We start from the raw sequence: 6,817 nt of genomic DNA on the forward strand, positions 1-6,817 counted from the left end.
TGTTATATACTTTTTAGGTTGAGAAGAAATATACTCTTAGACCCTCACACATTGAATAAATTGATAAATATTATATCTTATTTATTTATTTGTTTATTTTTAGAGAGAGAGGAAGGGAGAGAGAAAGAGAGGGAAACATTGATTTGCTATTCCACTTATTTATGCATTCATTGGTTGAACTTGTATGTGCCCTAACCAGGGATTGAACCTGCAACCTTGCTGTATGGTGTATGGACAATGCTCTCACCAGGGCCCATCCAGGCAGGGCCTATAAGTATTATATCTTTTTATTTTTAAGTTTATTTATTTATTTTTATTTTTTAAAATATATATTTTTATTGATTTTTTACAGATCGGTAGGGAGAGAGATAGAGAGTTAGAAACATTGATGAGAGAGAAACACTGATCAGCTGCCTCCTGCACACCCCCTACTGGGGATGGGCCCGCAACCCAGGTACATGCCCTTGACCAGAATCGAACCTGGGACCTTTCAGTCCGCAGGCTGACGCTCTGTCCACTGAGCCAAACCGGTTAGGGCTTTAAGTAACAATTGGTTGTCAATTAGGAAAAAAAGACAAATAGTTTCCTACCTGACACAACACACAAAAGTAAATTCTATGTTTGTAAAAGGATGAAAGGTGATAAAAAATTAGAGGGAGAAAGCATTTTGAGATCTTTTCCCTCAGCATATGTTGGCAGTGTGTTTTAAATGAACTCTTATGAAAACTGCCTACAGGTTCAGATGTCCTTATGGCATGTGGGTCAGAAGTCTGGTGTGAGTCTCCCTGGGCTAAAGTCCGTGTCCTTCATTCGGGAAGCTCTGGGGGACCATTTGTTTCCTTGCCTTTTCAGGTTGCCCGAATTCCCTGGCCCTGTTCCTCCATATTCAAAGCAAGTAATGTCATTTGTCTGGTTCTCTGGCTACGACCTTGACAGGTTCTCTCCCTCTGAGGACTCATATAATTTTCTTGGGCCCACTTAGATAAGCCAGGATAATATCCCCATCTCAGGGTCTTAACTTTAGTCACATCTGTGAAATCCATTTTCCAGGTAAGGCAACATATTCACAGGTTCTGGGGATTAGGACGTGGACATCTTTGTCTCCCTGAAAAGGAGGACTCTGTGCCTTCTGCTCTGTCTGTGGTTCCCTAACCCAGGTAAGTGGGCCTCCATATTAATGTACTTTCACACTTTTATACCCCTGCCGTAACTGTTACACAGCTGCATTTGACATGTCATTCCTTGGCCAGGCACTCAGCTCAGTCCGTAGGGGGGTCCTTAGTCACCCCTTCTCATCCTGGTCTTGCACAAGAACTTCGTGTTCTGGTCGGATGAGTTTACTTGCCACAGCCCTTGGTCCGCTGTTCTGTTCTGCACATTCCTGACTACACGCCTTTGCCTGGGTTGTTCCTGCTAAACCAGAACACTCTTCCCTGATTCTGCACATCCTTCCTGAGGAGTCCTGTGAGACTATCTTTACTCACATGCAGAGTTATCTTAATTATCTAGTGCTGTGCTGAGCTTTTATGTGACTGGATTTGATATTTCCACCTAGACCCTAACGTGCTTGTTAAAAAGCAGAGTCCTGGGCTTCACCCTCAGAGAGATTAACAAAAGAAAAAGAAAAAAGAAAACTAGAGGGAAATAGAGGAGAATATTTATGACTTTGGAGTGGGGAAAGATTTTCTTTAAAAGAAGAAACAATTAGTATAAATAAAAACAGAAAAGGTTGATAAATATGATCATAAAGACACCACTGTAAAAAAGTGAAGAGCCAAGTTCTAGCCTGGGAGAAGATAGACATTGGCTTCATATGACTAATGAAGAATTTAGATACTGACTATAGAAAAGTTTCTAAAATTAAAATATAAAAAGACAAGCAGTCTATCTGAAAAGTGGCCCAGGCAGAAAACAAGATCCAACTGCTAGTGAAGAGAGAGACTCAGCCCCCTGAGAAATCTGAAAAATGCAAAATAACACCATAAGAAAATACCATTTTACACTCTTCAAATTAGTAAAAAGTTAAAATACACATATAGTGCTAGTGTTGGACACTTTCATATTCTGCTGGTAATTTTTGATATTTTTGTCAAGTTGAAGATATGCAAACACTAATACCTCATAAATGTCACTAGAGAAACTTGTGAAAATGCATTAGAAGTGGGTTTTATAAAAATGTGTATATAGCAAGGTTGAAAAAAATAACAAACAAAACTAAACAAAATCCCTAGGAACTCACTAGATGTCCATTAATTGGAGATTAGAAAATGTTAACACATTCATACAGTCGAATAACATAGAGTACTAACACAAATTAACTGGAGCTATCCTATATATCCTCCATTGGAAAAGTCTCAAAAACAGTATTGAACAACAACAATAAAAAAGAGCCAGTTGCAGAAAGATATATACAATAAAACTTACATAAATACAATATATATAATAAATATATACACAATGTATAGTACAAATACTATGTATACATTCATATAATATATACACTATATACAATACAACTTAAAGTATACAAATAATACTAAACATCACTTACAAATACATTTATATGTAGGAAAAACATAAGAGGTATGGAAATATAAGCACCAAATTCAGGAGGGAGGGAAGGATATGGGATCAGGTGGAGCTACATAGGAGTTCATCAGTTCCTATGCTTTTTTATATTCCTGAGATACTACATTAAAAGCAAGTAAACAAAACTAAAATAGCTCCAGTGTTGTGAGATAGCGCCCAATTCAACTTTCTGTAAACTCTTTTATTCAGGTCTAATTTCAGCCTACTGCTTCCAAAAAAGTTGCCTGCTCTCAGCCTGGTGACACAATCGGTTTTTAACTTTAATCTCATGACTAGGACTCTCCTTTGTCTTGGGGAACACAAATGCTTGCTTCCAGTTAGCAAGTCTGTACAGGAATTTCTTCCCAATTTATAGCCAGTGTTCTCTTTTCACATTATTCCAACCTGCTAGTCTCATTTTCAGAGAAAGGGCATTCATGAACTGGACAAAGGATATTTTGGGGGCATGGGTTCAAGTATGGGTTGTCAAATTTGTTAGCCAGCTTTAAGGCTACTGAAATGGAGTCAGGATTGCCTAGTTCTAGTTCTGAATCTGTCCTGAACCAGGAGTGCAAGGCCTTGGGTGAATGAATCCCTTAACTGCTTTGGCCTTCAGTTTTCCCACAGTCAAATGAGGGTGGTGATGAAATAATCTCTAAGGTACCATCCTTTTATATTTGTATTTATTTTTTAAAATATATTTTTTATTCCAGAGAGGAAGGGAGAGGGAGAAACATCAATGGTGAGAGAGAAACATTGATCGGCTACCTCCTGCACGCCCCCTACTAAGGACAAGCTCACAACCTGGGTTGTGCTTTGACTGGCAATCCAATCTGTGACCTCCTGGTTCATAGGTCAATGCTCAACCACTGAGCCATGCAGGTCGGGCTAAGGTACCATCTTGATGTAACTTTCCATGTTTCTAAGGCATAATTTTAGGCTCTTTTTTGTTGCTGTTAATTTTTACCCAAGGATATTTTTTCCATTGGTTTTTGGAGAGAGTAGAAGGGAGGGAGGGGATGGAAGGAAGGGAAGAAGAGAGAGAGAGAGAGAGAGAGAGAGAACACACATTGTTCGGGTGCCTCCCTCATACACTGGGACTGGGCTGGGGTTTAAACCTGAAACCCGGCTGGGGTTTAAACCTGAAACCCAGGTACATGTCCGTGACCAGGCATCTAACCTGGGACACTTCAGTGTGTGGGCCGATGCTCTAATCACTCAGACACACCAGCCAGAGCTAGCGGCTCTTTCAAAAAAAAAAAAAAATCCCTAGGCTCTGAAATGGTCTCTTTTCTATAATTTTCATCAAACTGGTTTGATAAATACTGATCACAAATCTCTGGACAGCTTTTAGGGATGCTATTATTTTTCATAAGTTCAAGTTGAAAGTGCAAAGAGTCAAATTTGCTCCACCTGTCATAATGCTAAATGTCCTGGCTGCTCATCTAGGCATAGATTAGCATTGTCTTTGTCGTTTATACCAGCAGTGGTCTGGCAAGTCCCTTAAAGTGGTTGGTAGTCTCTTTGCAGTAACTTTCCCCCCACTTTTCTCCTACTTGTCCCTAAGAGGAACCTAATTTATTTTCTGAGGTAGGGTACAAATACTTTTTGTTTAAATCGAGATATTGTGTTATCAATGGACAAAGAGGGCCCACTAATAAGAAAGAATAAACTATTAAATTCAGTGGGAATCAGAACTGCCCGCTTCTAGTCAAACCTGTGAGTTTCTAGAGTTCAGAACTACCTGTTGCAGTCAGGAATTGCAGCTTGAAACCAACTAAGGTCAGTTTAATTCAAACAAATGTGTCTGAATTCAAAAGAAAGGAGATGGGCAGTGGAGTTTGAATATTACTGTGTAAATAGCAGGGAGGGTGCGTAATTCAGGTGACTCAGAATGCAGTGCAGCGTGGGAGACAATGCAGAGAAATGCACTGTGGCCAGGTTCACGAGAGAAGACACAGTTATGTAGCTAAATCATGCATGAGCAAAGGCAAGTTTTGGGAATTAACAAAACACATTTGAAGATAGTCATTTAAAGACTGTGAACAGATTAATATCATGTATGCTATGACTCACTAAAAACTAGATGAAGCAATAAGGAGAGCTAGGAAGCATGGCACTAGATGATCTGAAAAGAAGACAAAGAATTTGAGTTACTGTGAACAGCAGAAGGCAAGAGAATTTCATCCAGGAATAGGAAACTCTGAATAAACATGACTACCTGGGAAATAAAACAAATACAAATCTTATAATTTTAAAATATGCTGATTTCTTTTTTTTTAAATATATTTTATTGATTTTTTACAGAGAGGAAGGGAGAGAGATAGAGAGTTAGAAACATCGATGAGAGAGAAACATCGATCAGCTGCCTCCTGCACATCTCCTACTGGGGATGTGCCCGCAACCCAGGTACATGCCCTTGACCGGAATCGAACCTGGGACCTCTCAGTCCGCAGGCCGACGCTCTATCCACTGAGCCAAACCAGTTTCGGCAAAATATGCTGATTTCTTAATGTATCCTTTAACTTTTAAGCTGCAAGCTGGCAGAATAAGAGCCTCCGCCTCCATTTCAAGTCCTACATGATATGATTAATGTGACAGAAACAGAGAGGAGAAACGCAAGAGTGCCGTTCTGGAGCAGCCAAGACTCCCATGCACGACAAGCGGGCAGTACCCTTAGATTTAGGAGATACTTGGGATTATTTTATCCTTAAGATGGTCAACAAACAGACCAGATCTGTTACCTTTCCTAAGGCAACAAAGTAGGGCAGTTTCACTTACAGATTCTAATCTAGCTAATGCACTCCTCTCTGACTTCGCTGATTCTGAAGTGTGTGTGCATGTGATAATGGTCTACATGCCAAAATATGCCAATTTTTGTAAATATTATCTGTGAAATTCTAAATGACCTTGTTAAAATGGAAAGATTTAGACTTGCTTAAGAGTATTAGAATAAATAAACCCTGCCCAAAGCCTATTCTAAAACATCATTCTAGTTCTGAGAGTCTAAATATGTCATAATGGCTTCAATGTTTTATTGGGTTTAGCTCAAGAAACATTCTCATCACTCCTCAGCTTTTGACCCACCCCCACCTGCGGAGTGTCCCCTTTTAGGTTCCACCATTATAATAACTGTATAGTCTAGTAATTTCTGCTTTCCTTCCTACACGGGCTATCTTGTGTGTAAAAACTGTACTTTTTCAGCTATGCATACTCAGGAGCAGGCCACGTTCTGGCAAAGGAGAGGCTATTAGATAACATATAAATGAAAGCAAATTGCCCCTTCACTTGGTTTTGAATGTTTCCAAATGGCTCTCTGCATTTGGATGGGCTGATTGGTCCGCTGGCGCAAGAGTCCATCTGAGAATTGGCAGGGATCCATGTTGCTTGAGAGACCTCACTGATGGCGGTTCAAAAGGAAAACTCTATGTCCGGTTACCTACTTGTTGGCATTTGCCCTTTGACTTTACTAGGTAAGGACTGCTCTTCTAAAAGCCTGAACAGGTCCAGATTATGACACACTGGCAACAGGGAATGTTTAAAGGGATACCTGATCCTTTGCTTTGCATCACAGCTGTCCACAGACCACATGGATTTGTCATGCTTCTTATGGTTAAGAACACCGACTTTCACTCTGCCACGGTTACTGACAAGTGGACTTTGTAGCATCAATCTCACTAGTTGTGACAACACTGGCAACTAGAACTATCCTCTCCACTGAAGTGACTAGACTAAGTGACTTCTTTGGGACTCATAGTGAGTTGACGGCCATGAGGGCACCCCCGAATCTATCAGTTCTCTGGTAACTACCACTGTAGTGTTTAAAGAGGCTCACACTGGCAGCATAAGAAAACTCATGAGAGGTAAGCCAGACACCTGCATTGTCCTTCAGTGGGTGATACTTACCATGTAAGCCAAATAATGAGAGTAATTGCACTCCAGGGAGTGGTTACAAACATGAACTAGCAAACTACTTTCTAATCTGTTTCTATCACGTATAAAAGACACACCCTGCTTTTGCCCACACATTTCTGTGACACACATTACTTCTCTAGCAGAGACTACCTGTTCCCCAAGTAGTGCAAAGCCAGATTCCATGTGGACTATTACACAGATGTTGATATATGAATTGCTGAATTTAAATTTCTATAGGCATACTTTTTTTTTTACTTTAATTTTTATGAGTTTATTTGAGCCAAACTGGCAAATATGCCAGGGAGCAATATCTCAAATTCTCCATATATATGTA

Source organism: Myotis lucifugus, unplaced genomic scaffold (genome assembly GCF_000147115.1).
Source record: "Myotis lucifugus unplaced genomic scaffold, Myoluc2.0 scaffold_536, whole genome shotgun sequence".
Classification (NCBI taxonomy): domain Eukaryota; kingdom Metazoa; phylum Chordata; class Mammalia; order Chiroptera; family Vespertilionidae; genus Myotis; species Myotis lucifugus.